Here is a 13,989-nt window from a genome sequence, read left to right on the forward strand (position 1 = left end):
CCTCTACTTCGGTCCCTTTCAGTCCTTCCTCTAGATCCTTAATTCTAATGTTGTTGCGCAACGATCTGTTCTCTAAATCTTCATTCTTCAAGATGGTGGCCTGTAGTTGGGTGTTGAGAAGTTGTATTTGATCCTCTTCATGCTGCGTGCGCTGCTCCCAGTTTGTCATTTTAGTTTCCAGATCTGTTAGTCTTGTGCCCACTGAGTCGACATCTTGTTGGAGCGTACTCAACTTTCCATTTAATTCTGCTTTAAGGGTAACTAGGGAGGCAGTCAGGTCTGTCTTTAGTTCTTCCCTTAGTTCACGTTTTAACTCCCGCAGGGAAGTTAGCAGATCTTCTTTTGGCCATGTTCTCCTCGGTCTTCAACCACCCTGATTACCCCTGGGTGTCAGTTTTGGCAAAGTAGTTTAAGACCCTATTACATGTGGCTTCGAAGTTTTGACTGGCATCAAGAGGTACTCATTGGATACAAGCTACACCTCTGGTAAGAAATATTGGCATGTGACCTATTGTCCTTCAATCTTCATTGGTCTACAATAAGCACTGAGAAGGTTTCTCCCGCTGTCGCAGCTCACACCAAATGGCGTTGTATTCCCTCGGGGTGTGACTGAGGCTAGAACCCCTCAATTCAGCGCAGCAGGCAGGCCCACCTGCTCTCTCCATTCTCTTCTTCGTGCTTCCACTCTCACTGCTGCTGGTGAGTGGAGGACTCCTCTCTTCCCCCAGCTCACTGTGACGTGTTTAGGTGGCTTCTTACCCCGTGAGCTCCATTGGTGCTGTAAGAGCCACTGGTGACTCCCATTCCTCTATTCAGATCCACCTCACGCCGTCCTCCCAACAGCAGGCAGGCAGTAGCGGCCTGCATGGCTCGTGGGTGGGGGGTAGGTGCGGGGGGATACATGGGGGGCATAATAAAAAAAAACATTAAAACCTACCTTTCCACCGGGTCCCTCGTGTTCTCTGCTCCTACTGGCAGCCAGGCTCCCTCCCCTAAGCCACTCACAATGCTGCATGCAGCATTGTGATTTGTCTTGAGCGCCGTGGCATGGTGCTCAGCCAGGGGTTACATACAGGGGTGGACATTTTCTCCATGCAGGCTGCAGCCTGCATGGAGAAGGGCAAAGTGCGCATGACTGTTTTGGGCAGCCCAAGAGGGCCGACCAAACAGTCTTTGCGCACTCAGGAGTGGGCAAACCACTCCTACCCTGCCCACCAGCCAACAATGCAGACATAAATTGGTAATAACTAAATGTTATTACCATTTTATGTTTTGGCTTCTCATACTGCAAGAAAGAAGTGAGTTGACGCTCCTCTGCCATAGTGGAGGAGCTGCTCCTGCAGGCAGGGCATCCCTAGCCGGACACAGAGGCCTTTGTAACCTTCCCCTCGGGAATAACTCCTCAGTATCACTGCAGTGTTCAATTCCTACAATAGTCTGGTGGTGTCCTCTGTCCCGTGGTGGGTCGCTTCCCGAATCCTACCCTTATCTCATTAACCGTGGCAGCTGTTTAGGGAAACATGGCCACATCTTGGAGTCAGGTATTCCCCCTGCATTGCCCGAAGACTCTGTGGTCACTGACACTATCGCCCGTATCATCACTCTTGGTCTCCCAAGGTTTCGCCTCTCTCCTCTGTGCCTGAAGGGGTCCCACTGACCTCCTCCGTCCTCACCCGCAGCTGTGCGGCTCACCCTGCCAGATCGGCTCACTCAGTGGGCTGCTGTCTTGCATGGCTGTTCACGGTCCTTACAACCAGATCGCCTCGATTGGCACCATCATAGCTCTGTCTGCCGTCTCTTCCATCTGGCTTCATCTGCCAGTTTCTCTTTTAAAAATTCTACTGTCCTCGGCCATAGTAGTTGGCTGCGAAAAAGAGAGGCGTCACTGTGTCTCAGTCGGCCTCGTTGGATTGTCTAGCCCCTCATCTGCTGTTAATGGTGGCGGGGCCTCCGTGGATTACATCCACTCTGTCATTTTGGCTGTCCATGCCCCTCTACAATCTTGAATTAAACTTTTAAATACATTGTCCCATGGTTTTCTGTTATCTTCAAAGGATGACATTGTACTTTAGTTTTTACTTTTCCAGCTTCAAAGTTATTTTGGTATTGCCTTTGATTTTAACATCTTTAAAGATTTAAATATTTTACGGGCAGCTTGGTTTTGTGCTTTGTGACCTATTGGGTGTCTGAAGAAGCAACCAGAAAATTAGAATTTTTTTTTTGGTTTGGCTAGTTGAGGACTATATGGATTGTTGGATTACCAGTGACTCTTTGTGAAAGGTTCTTAAAATATTAGCTATAGAGCTGGAGAAAGAAGACAACTACATGTAGGATGTGAGACAATTTACGTTAACTTTTTTTTTAAATGCTGACTGAATTTTTGTTGTACAGTCAAAACAGGAGAGTTATTTTAGAAGGTATTAGTAGAGTGAAATGTACGGAATATTGCCCAGATATCTGAACCTCCCATCAAAGGAAATGAATAAACTTTTGCCAATAGGCTTTCCAACATCTCTTTACTCTTTTTTTAAATATTAGAGGATTCAAACTACCTGACAGTGGTGTGCCATTCTCATTTCCTGGAAACTTAGGGGCTCATTACGATGGGACTGCCACCGCCGGCCCAGGGGTGGCGGTCCCTCCGCAATCTGGCTCCCATTTCCCCCCACCACATTAGGATGGTGGGGGAATTGTGCCATAAGCGTGGCAGGCGCAAAGAGCGCCCGCCACGCTTCCACCACATATATATTTTGAAACCAACAAGGGAACACAATTAAGTCGAAAGGGACCTTGGGGAGAATGCTATTCAAACAACAGTGGTCCCTTTAGGGAGAATATACAGGATGAATAAATATAGACTCAGTCATGGCTATATTGTGTGGACTTGCCCAGCCGGGCAGAGGTCTAGTATTTACTTTGCAGTTAAATATAGGAAATGTTACACAACAATTCACAAAGTGGGGCAGAAGCCTGCACCCTACTTAACACATGTGCAATAAACATTCAGTAACAAAACTGGAACAAAAGGGCTTGTAGGCAAAAGCTTGAGGTTTGCAGTACCAGTAATTACATAATGTCAAGGCACAGCAGAACATAACAAACACCTTTACAGTAGTAGTACACATAAAGTTTTGAGCTTGTATAAGGTGTTATGAGAAGTCGATGGCGTTTTGATCCGTTTTCTTGATACACGGATCATCATCAGGACATAGATATTATGCCTAACAATTGTAGCCTCAGATACCTAGCAGGGAGAGAGGGGAGAAAGGCCAAGGGGATTCGGAGAGGTGAGAGAGCGACAAGATAACACATTTCTACAACAAAAAATGGTGCGCAGGTTCACTCTATGCACAGTTGGTGCAGTAGTGTGTTTAGATGTCAAGGACACATTTTCAGAGACTGACGTCAATTAGTTGTGAAGACTCATAAAGGTGATATAAAGGAATGAGGTAAACTGGGAGCAAAAATTCAAGTTGTGGTGGTCATCTAGGAACAAGAAACATACTGTGGTGGTCAGTTAACAAAGTATTCTGTACAATAAATTCCAGAATAAAAACGATTGGACTACCGGTATACGGCGCATCATTGTCATTAGAGTGTGCTAAAGGTGACGGCGTGAAAGGATAACAGTGGATGTGAATGCGTTAATGAGCCGTTGTGAGATGGCAGTCATGCAAGCAGAGGCTTGAGCCGTGATAAAATACCGTTACTTAAGGAATCTGATGGTGCTCAAGGTCTTACCAGTAAGGTGAGCAATAGAAGGCTGCAGCAGTGGTTACTGCACTTTGGATACGGTAGTCTTCTGTGGTACTTGCCCTGTGTAGAGGGGACGGAGTTAATAGGGACCCGGTGGGAAACCTGGTTGGCAATTCTATAGAGGGAAGGCTTACCTAATAATGGGCATAGGGGGCGATCCGGTGATGTGGACGTCCGAACCTGTGCTTGGAGGGTTGGCTCAAAAAGGTCCAAGGCGAGAATGCACCGGCATGATGGCCTGGTAGGGAGGAAGGGATTGCGTGGGTCAGAATTGGGGTGTTAGGTGGTAAGGCGAGCGGTAATCGCGAGGGTTACAAACTTACCGGGCAGTTCCAAAGTACAGTGGCGTAGTCGCGGTGTCTGCGGGGAGTGTTCTCAGCACTGGTGCAGGCCGGGAGGTATTAAAAGGGCAAGTGATTGGTGGAAGGGGGGATCACGTGATTGAAGGTGGAGAGCAAGACAGGACTATGCGGGCTAGTACAATCCAGATTCGGCGGCCATTTTAGATAGGTCAAGGATTTGCGGGGTAGTGGCGGCCATCTTGGAAGGGAGGTTATCGGTAACTGAGTGAAGTGAGTCCTGGGACTCGTGACATGGAAATTAAATGACATTACATTACAATTAAAGCGGTAGCCGTAAAGGTGACTTATTATTGTACTGTGTACAATTTTGCAGTGGTTACGACGTGTAATGTTACGTTCAAACAGGCGCATGTATGTAATATACAGCACTGGGTGATTGACATCGTATATTTGAATGGCGAGGGTTAATGCATTTAATGATTACTTGTAACAGAATTTATATCAAAGCAGTACAGTCCTCGAGCAGGTTCAGACCTGTATTTAGGCTGTCAGTCCTTAAAATCCATGTAAGCTCTTCTTTATTAACAATCCTCGAGATATCCCCACCTCTTGGTGGCAATTTGATGGCGGTAATCACAGTCCATCTGATATCATTCTCCGAATGTCCATTTTCTGTAAAGTGCTCAACCAGGGGAGCGTTGGCCGTTTTGCACCTTATTTTGCTCCGGTGCTGGGAAACACGCAGGCGGATCTTCTGTGTTTTCTGGCCTATGTAAATCATGTTACAGGGACATAAAATGGCGTATATTACATTGCACGTGTTACAATTAGTGAAACAAGTCAATTCATTTCTAATGTCTTTGTATACAAATTCCTTGCACTCAATGGTGAATTCGCATGCCACACAGTTTCCACATTTTGTGTGGCCCTTAAGAGGTGTGAGGGCCCAGATGTCATGTAGGGTAGGATTGGGATTGTGGGTAATAGGCAGAGCTGCACAGACCAACTGGTCTTTGATATTAATATTTTTCTTGAAAGCAAAAAGGGGCATCTCTAATTCGAGATCGCCTGCATTCAAGATGTGCCAGTTTTTCTTGATTGTTTTGCGGATGATATCGGATACTGGAAAAAGTGTTGTGACACATACCAAACGTTCAGTATCAGTTTTAGGCTTAGGTTCCAGCAATGTTTCATGCGGACAGTACCACGCTGAGGTAAACTGGGAGCAAAAATTAAAGTTGTGGTGTCATCTAGGAACAAGAAACATACTGTGGTGGTCAGTTACCAAAGCAATCTGTACAATAAATTCCGAAATTAAAACCATTGGACTACCGGTATACAGCGCATCATTGTCATTAGAGTGTGCTAAAGGTGACGGCGTGAAAGGATAACAGTGGATGTGAACGCGTTAAGGAGCCGTTGTGAGATGGCAGTCATGCAAGCAGAGGCTTGAGCCATGATAAAATACTGTTACTTAAGGAATCCGAGTTTTGTTACTGAATGTTCATTGCACATGTGTTAAGTAGGGTGCAGGCTTGTGCCCCACTTTGTGAATTGTTGTGTAACATTTCCTATATTTAATTGCAAAGTAAATACTAGACCTCTGCCCGGCTGGGCAAGTCCAAACAATATAGCCACGACTGAGTCCACATTTATTCACCCTGTATATTCTCCCTAAAGGGACCACTGTTGTTTGAATACACTTCCACCACAGGCAATTGTATCAATTGCCTGGCGGAGGCTGACTTTGGAGGGCCCGTTATGGGCCTCCTCTGTGGGGGGGGGCATTTGTACACTGGGTTATCCATGCAGAAGGTGGCAGGCACCGCGTGGTGCCTGCCATGTTGTGCAGGGAAATGCACAACATGGCCATTTACCATTGCGGCGGGTGCTGCAGGCAGCAGCACCTGCCACAATGTTAAATTGGCAGATGCGAATGCCGCGGTGGCGGTTGCATCATAAATAGGGATGCGGCCGCCACATTGCAGACAGGCGGTCCCGATCCCGCTACAATGGCGTGTGGACTCAAGTCCACCCGCCATCCTAATTAGCCCCTTAGGGGCTCATTACGATGGCGGAGGGACCGCCACCATCAGCCCAGCGGTGGTGATCCCTCCACCATCTGGCTCCCGTTTCCCCGGGTAATTGTGCCACAAGCGTGGTGGGTACAAAGAGCGCCTGCCACGCTTCTGTTGTAACTTTAAAACTCCTGTGAGCAGTGGGCTGACGAGCCTGGGATCCGGCACCTACGCGCCTGAGTGGCACCTGGCAGATATTGGCAGCCATCGGCAACCCCAGTACACGGCCTATCCCTGCTGATGAGGGGTGATACCCCGAAACACGTGTCCAGGGATGGCGAAGACAGCGAAGATAGCAGAAGATCGAGAGATGATGCATCGCAAACACTTTACTACATTGACCAGAGTCCTTAGGGGCGACACCGCCGGTGTGTGAGTAGTGTGCGACCCCACCCCCATTAGGCACCGCGTGGTGCCTGCCATGTTGTGCAGGGAAATGCACAACATGGCCATTTACCATTGCGGCGGGTGCTGCAGGCAGCAGCACCCGCCACAATGTTAAATTGGCAGATGCGAATGCCGCGGTGGCGGTCGCATCATAAATAGGGATGCGGCCGCCACATTGCAGACAGGCGGTCCCGATCCCGCTACAATGGCGTGTGGACTCAAGTCCACCCGCCATCTTAATTAGCCCCTTAGGGGCTCATTACGATGGCGGAGGGACCGCCAGCATCAGCCCAGCGGTGGTGATCCCTCCACCATCTGGCTCCCGTTTCCCCGGGTAATTGTGCCACAAGCATGGCGGGTACAAAGAGCGCCTGCCACGCTTCTGCCACAGGCAATCGTAACGATTGCCTGGCAGTTTGCAAAAGGCCGGGGATATGGGGGCAGTGCCTCGAAGGCACTGCCCGCCAGATCACAATGCTGGCGTCAGCCAGCCTTTCCATGGCAGTGGAAACGCCATGAAAATCTAGCAGAGGCTGGCTTCGGAGGACCCGTTATGAGCCCCTCAGTGGGGGGGCACTTGTGCACTGGGGGGTAACCATGGTACCTCCCCACATTTCCGAGCGGTGCCTGCCACCTTGTGCAGGGAAATGCACGACATGGCCATTTACCATTGCGGTGGGTGCTGCAGCCAGCAGCACCGCCGCAATGTTAAATTGCCAGTCAAAATTAGGGGTGTGGGACCACCGCATTAGAGGCAAATGGTCCTGATCCCGCTAGGATGGCGGGCAGACTCAAGTCCGCCCGCCATCGTAATCGGGCCCTTAGTTCCTCTTAAAAAAACTTCCAGGAAATTAAGGCATTTGGGGTGCCTTTTTCCAACAGAGATGGTAAAAGAATGATGCCAACCCTCAATGGCATTATTGGATTTTTCACCTCCCTCTAAGCAGGTTGAGCAACAGTTCCGCCATTCTATAGGAAACCTTGGTTTACTTCTGTGACCCATCCTGCTTTGATGGCCAGTGTGTGTGTCTTCAAAGTAATTTAGAAATTAGGCAATTTTTTCCTCATTTTGTGAAAGATATTTTGATTGTACAACTGAAGTGTAGAAGTCATCTATGCGCTCAGGAGGTACAGTGCACAATGCAGTTATTTTTTCAGTTCATATTGAAGTTTATTATTTGACATATAGGTCTCACCTAAGGATGTTTTAGAATTTTTTGCAATATTCCTTGGAAAAGTGTGGGTGTTAGGATACATGTCAATAATTGTATTAATAATTTGTATGTCAAAGACAATGATAATTTTCCTAGGGCTTTTACTTACTGTTTTATATTTTTACAGCTGATAAAAATCCAGTGTAAGTTGAGAATTTTTTGTCAGGCAGTAAACTGTAAACTAGTGGGATTGTGGTGTTGTTAATGTTTTTATAAATTGTATAAATGTCAGAAAGTGGATGGGTAGCAGATTTAAAAGTTCCACCCCTCATCCAAATTTCACTATCCTCTAGGGTTACTGTGTTGTGCACTGTACTAAAGATTTTGTTTCAGAGGGTTCTCATTATCATAAAGTGGAAATGATCCACAATTAAAAGATTCAGTTAGCTGGGGGGGTATGTTAATATCAGAGTAGATTTGAGGAGTTACTCTTTGGGGATTACTCACCTGTTTTTGTCATTACACCATTCCTCTTAAATTTGTAAGCTTGGACATACTACTGACAACATGCATGGTATTGGGGTGCCTCCTCCAAAAATAAGCCAGAGTGCTCATTGGAGGTAGCCGCAAGTGACTTAATTTGTTGAATATTTCTCCCTCTTCAAACTCCATTACAGAGGTGGTTATGCTCTGTGTTTCTTTCCAAGGTGTCACCAAGAGTAACCGCTCTGCCTCTGCAATGTGATGAGAAATATTCAGTACGCCTCCAATGATTCCTGGGCTCAGGTAAACTCTCCTTACAATATATTTACCCACCATATTCCAGAAGTCTCTTACCCCTTTTAGAGGGAATATAGCATGATTGACAAGCCTTTTCCATTTTTTAATGATGTGAAATATAAACAGAAAATAATTTGTATGATGTTACGATATTGTACATTATTTCCTTGTTTTTAGTTGTTCCTGTTGAGAGATACAAAATGGTATGGTCAACTGATGGGAGTCTGCTGGGAAACAAAGTTATTAACACTTTTCGAACTGTGGAAATAAATTCTATGTGAGTTTCCTGTTTAAAAAAAGAATGTGGTTAATAAGTTACATTTATATTTCATGTGAAAAAATGTAGCTGTTTAATTGTTCCTTGTTCTTTTGATATCAGGGTTTTAGAGATGGTATTCTAGGATTTTTAGAGGAATTCAAATCCAAATTGTTCTTTGTTTCTTTTTAGAGGGTTGTAAGTCTGTGTGGTAAAGGATTTTTCCCATAGTAGTCTATCTATGGTAAGTAAGAGATTTTTATATCCTTTTCTATTTTGTATGCTTTTCTGAATTTTATGTGTTTTCTTTATACTTTTTCATTCGTTACCTTAATTTTGGTGCTCTTGTTTTGAAATGGATAGATGATTTCAGGTTCCTTTTTGATTGTAGGAAAGTTCTCCTCTTTTCTTTCTAAGATGTATTAGGTCTCTTCTCTAGACAGTGACAGAGACATGTTGTTAATACCCTGTGTGTTTCAGCCCACCCATAGGTTTCCAATTTGCTGGTTCCATTGTCACGCTCCTATTTTTGTTCCCCACCCGTGTTTATCCCTTCCAGAGAGCAGTGACCAATTACTCCTATCCATTCATTGCTCCTATTTTGGGAAATATTTTCAGAACTCTTTTTTTCTTTTTTGAAGAGCATGTCACATGACTTTTCGTGTTTTCACTGGCTCTGACCTCTTAAACAGACCTGTAAATCTGGTTCTTATGGCATCAAATTTGAGAGGCATTCAAAGATGGAAATCAAATGTCACATGCAGTTTTTCTGAGAGCGCCTTTTCTTTCTCTGACTTCAAAGTGATTGCTTAAATGTAGGTGTCACTGGTGCTCTGGGTGCAGGGCTGCTTCGTTTAAATTCTTCGAGCAGCCCAGAAATCTCCTCCCACCTCCCTTTTTTGTCTAAACTCATCAATGTTTTCATCTGGTGCTTTGTTCCTGGGTTACCTACTTCTGGGTGATTACAGTTTCTACACATGCTGTAATGATTTATGACTCAGAACAAAAAACACGCTAACCTTCACTTTCCTTGTCCAACAATGTGTGACAAATGCTAGACGATGCTTCTTAATTTTTATTTATTCATTGGGACTTTTTAATTGATGAAAAAACATTCCCCTACTTTTTGTAAAAAGACAACCGTCCGGGACAGTTAATTGTGATCATTGCAATGCCTCAGCTAAAGTGTCATTCAGGGATTCTTTTGTGCTGTGAAACCAAAGCCGGACATTCAGCTAAACAAGCCTTCCTGCCATGGTGCCTGCTAGCCTGAAAGAAATGTAAATGTGTGCAACGACTTAATCTGCAATTGTAAAGGGTAATCTACAAACGTAAGGAATGCTTGGGAGATGGTACTGGCTTTAATAGATCTAATCACTTGAAGCTTTGTGATGACAAAGATCTATTCTTTTTGAGTAGTAGTACAAATAGTTAATAACTGAGCTTTGAAGTGCATGCATTTAATAATTGCATTAATATAGAGCATACTACCCCTAAGGGGTTGATGGGACAATTATGTAAAAAATATTGCGTTATGTACAGTCTGTTTATTACTAAAATCTATATTTTGGAAGCAGCATTTTACCCTAAACCTTTATGAGCATGTTGTAGCAGGCTATCCTATACTGGGTGTAATGTGAGTTTAAAACAATGACTTACATGTTCACAATGCTTTCTGTTATAGGCTGTGACCATGTAGCGCTAAAAATACACAAGTCACTAGTCTCCACTTCACCAACCAAGATTTAATTCTGTAGCTCTCTGGTTACACACAGACGTCAAAATGGTATTAACTAATAGAGGTTTTATAAGGTAATATGGTTCATTTCCCACAGTAACTACTTTTTGTAATGTATTTTTTATTTAAGCTGCACATTATTTTATATGTACTTACCTGAGAGTGAAACACCAAAAAACTTACAGAATATTGTTTTTTAGCAACATCTTTGACCCCACTCCCACACTCACTGACATCGCCCCCATTGCATGCAGCATCACAGTTCCCATACTTTTCTATTACTGCACTTCAACCGCTGTTTAAGAGTTGGTATTCTGAGGCCAGTAACAGATGTGGTGTTCCCGGAGAGAAACTTCCAAGGCCAAGTATATATTGTCTTTAAATGTTTCTACTTGGAGTGTGTTACTGCAATATTTCCAGTGTAGTTTTATTTTCCTCTAAGCACAACACAAGTTCTATATGTCCAGTAGTTCTCCAGGGCATCATACCATTTTCCAATGTCTGTGCTGTACCACTATAATCTAGTTTTGTCTTAAAATGTGAATTTCTAACTTAAATAAGCTCCAAAATCTTACAGGGACACTTATTTTGTACTTAAACAAGGCCTAATTAGTCTACTGTTTTTCAACAGCACTCCAATGGTTATTAACAAACCCGGGAGCAACTTAGTAAAACCTGTACTATCTTGCTTGTGCTAAAAATATTATAAACCCCGTCGGCAGTGTCAAACCTAAAAAAACATAACACACAATTCAATGTAATACGCGTGCATTGTTGACTTGGATTGCTGAGACCTAGTGACCTATGCCAATGCATGTTTTTGTTTTGCATTGAACTAAAAGCTAAGGGATAATAAGTTTAAATTTGCCCCCAGGCACTCTCCTGCACAGGTCTGACTAAGCAATCGGTAGAGTTAGATTAGTAATCCCCCCCCCACTCCACCATTCACTGTCCTGCACCTGCCCAGACTATGCACTTTGCAGAGTCAGATTAGTAAAACTGCCCCAAGCCACTGTCCAGGACCTACTTTGAATACACACTTGGCGGAGCTAAAATAGTTCATTTTCCTCCCCCTGTCACTCTCAAGCACCTGCCCTGACTAGGAACTTGGCAGAGTTATAATAGTAAACCTGCCCCCTGTCACTCTCCAGCACCTGCCCTGACTAACCACTTAGCGGAGTTAGAATAGTAAATCTACCCCACCAGTCACTGTCTATTACCTGCCTTAAATAGACACTAATTTGTCATTTACATTTAAAAATTGAACATAGTCACTGTTTCAATTTTCAATTGACTTGTATTTTAACTTATGTTAATCTCAAATAGATTTTTGAGATTTTGATGATTTACAGACTAGTCTTTACCATATACATTCCAATTTGTACACATATAAGTCATGTGAGTTATTCTTACTATGATAAATAGATGACAATGTTTCACATTGTGCATCTCAAATACTCCTCTTCACTCCGGTGCATGTGATCACTTCAGAAAGTAGTGTACCAATGATTACAAAATGGTGGATGCCTCAATTTAAATATGTTTTCAAGTTTAACCATATAACTGTTGTATTCTTTTTTCTGTAAGCAAAACTTGACTAAACCTATAATTAGTTTGCTGGTGAATTGTATCATGTATTAGACCTTCCTCAGAGTGTTTGGCCACCATCTTGGTTTGGGATAGAGTCAGAGATTGTGTAGAAATACAAATGTTCAAACTTTCATATCTGTGCTGTTTTACAATATTGTTGAAAATATTTGTGCCTTGTTGTAATGTGTCGCATTGTCTTGTGGAGTGATATATTGAAGTTGAGAACAATAGTCTAGTGTTGTGATGTGTTGCATAGTGACATAGTGGTGTTAAACATATTTGGGTAGTGCTGCATTGTGTTGCTTAGTGATATGATTTAAAAAATATTTGCGTGGTGATGCGATGTGTTGCATTGATTTGCGATGTGTTGCATTGTATGGTGTACTACTGTGTACACATGCTCAGTGTAGGAGAGTAGGATCTGCTTACTATGGTTACCTCCACTTTTTGCTGGTGTTTCACTGTTTTTTCGACTTTAGTCTGGCTGGGGCCCTGCTAACCAGGACCCCAGCCTTGCTGCTTGCTCTCTAAATTGATTGCATGTACTTTAGGTACACTCCAGATTGGTTACTGGGTTACCCTTGTGAGTCCCTAGTATATGGTATCTTAGGTACCAAGGGCATAGGCACCCCAGAGGCCTACCAGGGGCTGAAGCATGTATTATGCCACCCCTGGGAAGCCTTCCAAAATGGCACCACAGGTCTGCTACTGCAGCCTGGGTACGGTGGTGCATGCACCCTTTACTAATATATAGGTCCCTATATCTCCCTTTAACGACAGACACAAATACATCTATAAGTCACTCCTATGGCAGGCCTGGTTTTGTGTGAGAGGGTGCCCAAGCATGATCTGAGCCCCTCTGCAGCTTTCAGAATCCATTCTCTGAGCCTGTTCTGTGATACAGCCATACCATATACTCTTAAGTGCATTATAACCTCGCGGTAAATGTTAACTTTGGAATGGCTTGATCAAAACATGTTGTGTTTGGTGTCAAACACTTTGGAATCCTACCCCCCGTCCTGGCTGCGGGGGCAGAATTCCACCCTTCTAGTGGGAGAAGACATGTACACACTTACCTGACTGGTAATAGTTTAAAAGAGCCCAAGCATCATAAAATGGATGCTGCAGCCACAGACACGAGCCTGACCTCCTAGTGCTGGATGAAACTCCGGCAGGGGAGGCCTGGACAATAGGTTGCCTGTCACAGGGAGGTGTAACCACCTCCCCAGACAGGCTTTAGTGTATAGCGGCTGGGTGGGTGCATTCAGTGAATGCTTTTCAGACAGCGCTGGGGGCACACTTGGTGTCCCTGTGCATACATTACAAAAAACAACAAGTGATGGACTGAATGTGGATCAATGTCACACACTCCCCCAGTCAAAAGATCTGGGCCCAAATCCATCGTTTTTTTGCACTCCACACCACCCTGGGTCAGATAATGGCTTTATGCAAATCAACCTGTGCATACATTAAACACAAATAAGGGGAGAGGGTCAACCGTATCTACAACTCTACCACCTCGAACCCCCTGAATCACAATTATACACACATAGAGGGGTGGAGAGACTAAAAAAAAACCTAAACAACCCACACAACAAAACAAAAATGGTTGTTTTGAAAATACTGCCCTCACTCACACACCGAAGTGTGTGACATGCTTCATCATCGGGTCTGCTTACAATACGCCCAGGTGTAGCCACACTCTGGACGGAGCATAGGGGAGGGGTTTAGACATAAAAGACCACAGGACACAATACAAAACCAAACAACATATATACATAAACAAAAATGTGATCAGTGAATGTCACCCTGTGACTGGAACTGAAGTGCAACACAGGCAGTTAATAGGGAAGTGTTTGAAACTGGTTTGGGGATACCAAACAAAACTTTATTAACAGGTTCCGCAACCAGGATTAAACGAAAAGAAAGGATGGGTAGTGTTTCCAAG

General features: G+C 44.2%; 1 long non-coding RNA gene across 1 annotated transcript in view; it reads left to right on the forward strand.

Moving 5' to 3' along the window:
* Nucleotides 1–8,689, forward strand: part of LOC144824920 (uncharacterized) — a 438,184-nt gene extending 429,495 nt beyond the window's left edge. Inside the window, exons 2-3 of the long non-coding RNA XR_013609178.1 lie at nucleotides 8,385–8,463; nucleotides 8,635–8,689. This is a non-coding gene — a long non-coding RNA (uncharacterized LOC144824920). The remainder of the gene's footprint in view (nucleotides 1–8,384; nucleotides 8,464–8,634) is intronic.
* Nucleotides 8,690–13,989: the final 5,300 nt, after the last annotated feature.

Source organism: Lissotriton helveticus, chromosome 3_1, assembly GCF_964261635.1.
Source record: "Lissotriton helveticus chromosome 3_1, aLisHel1.1, whole genome shotgun sequence".
Taxonomy (NCBI): domain Eukaryota; kingdom Metazoa; phylum Chordata; class Amphibia; order Caudata; family Salamandridae; genus Lissotriton; species Lissotriton helveticus.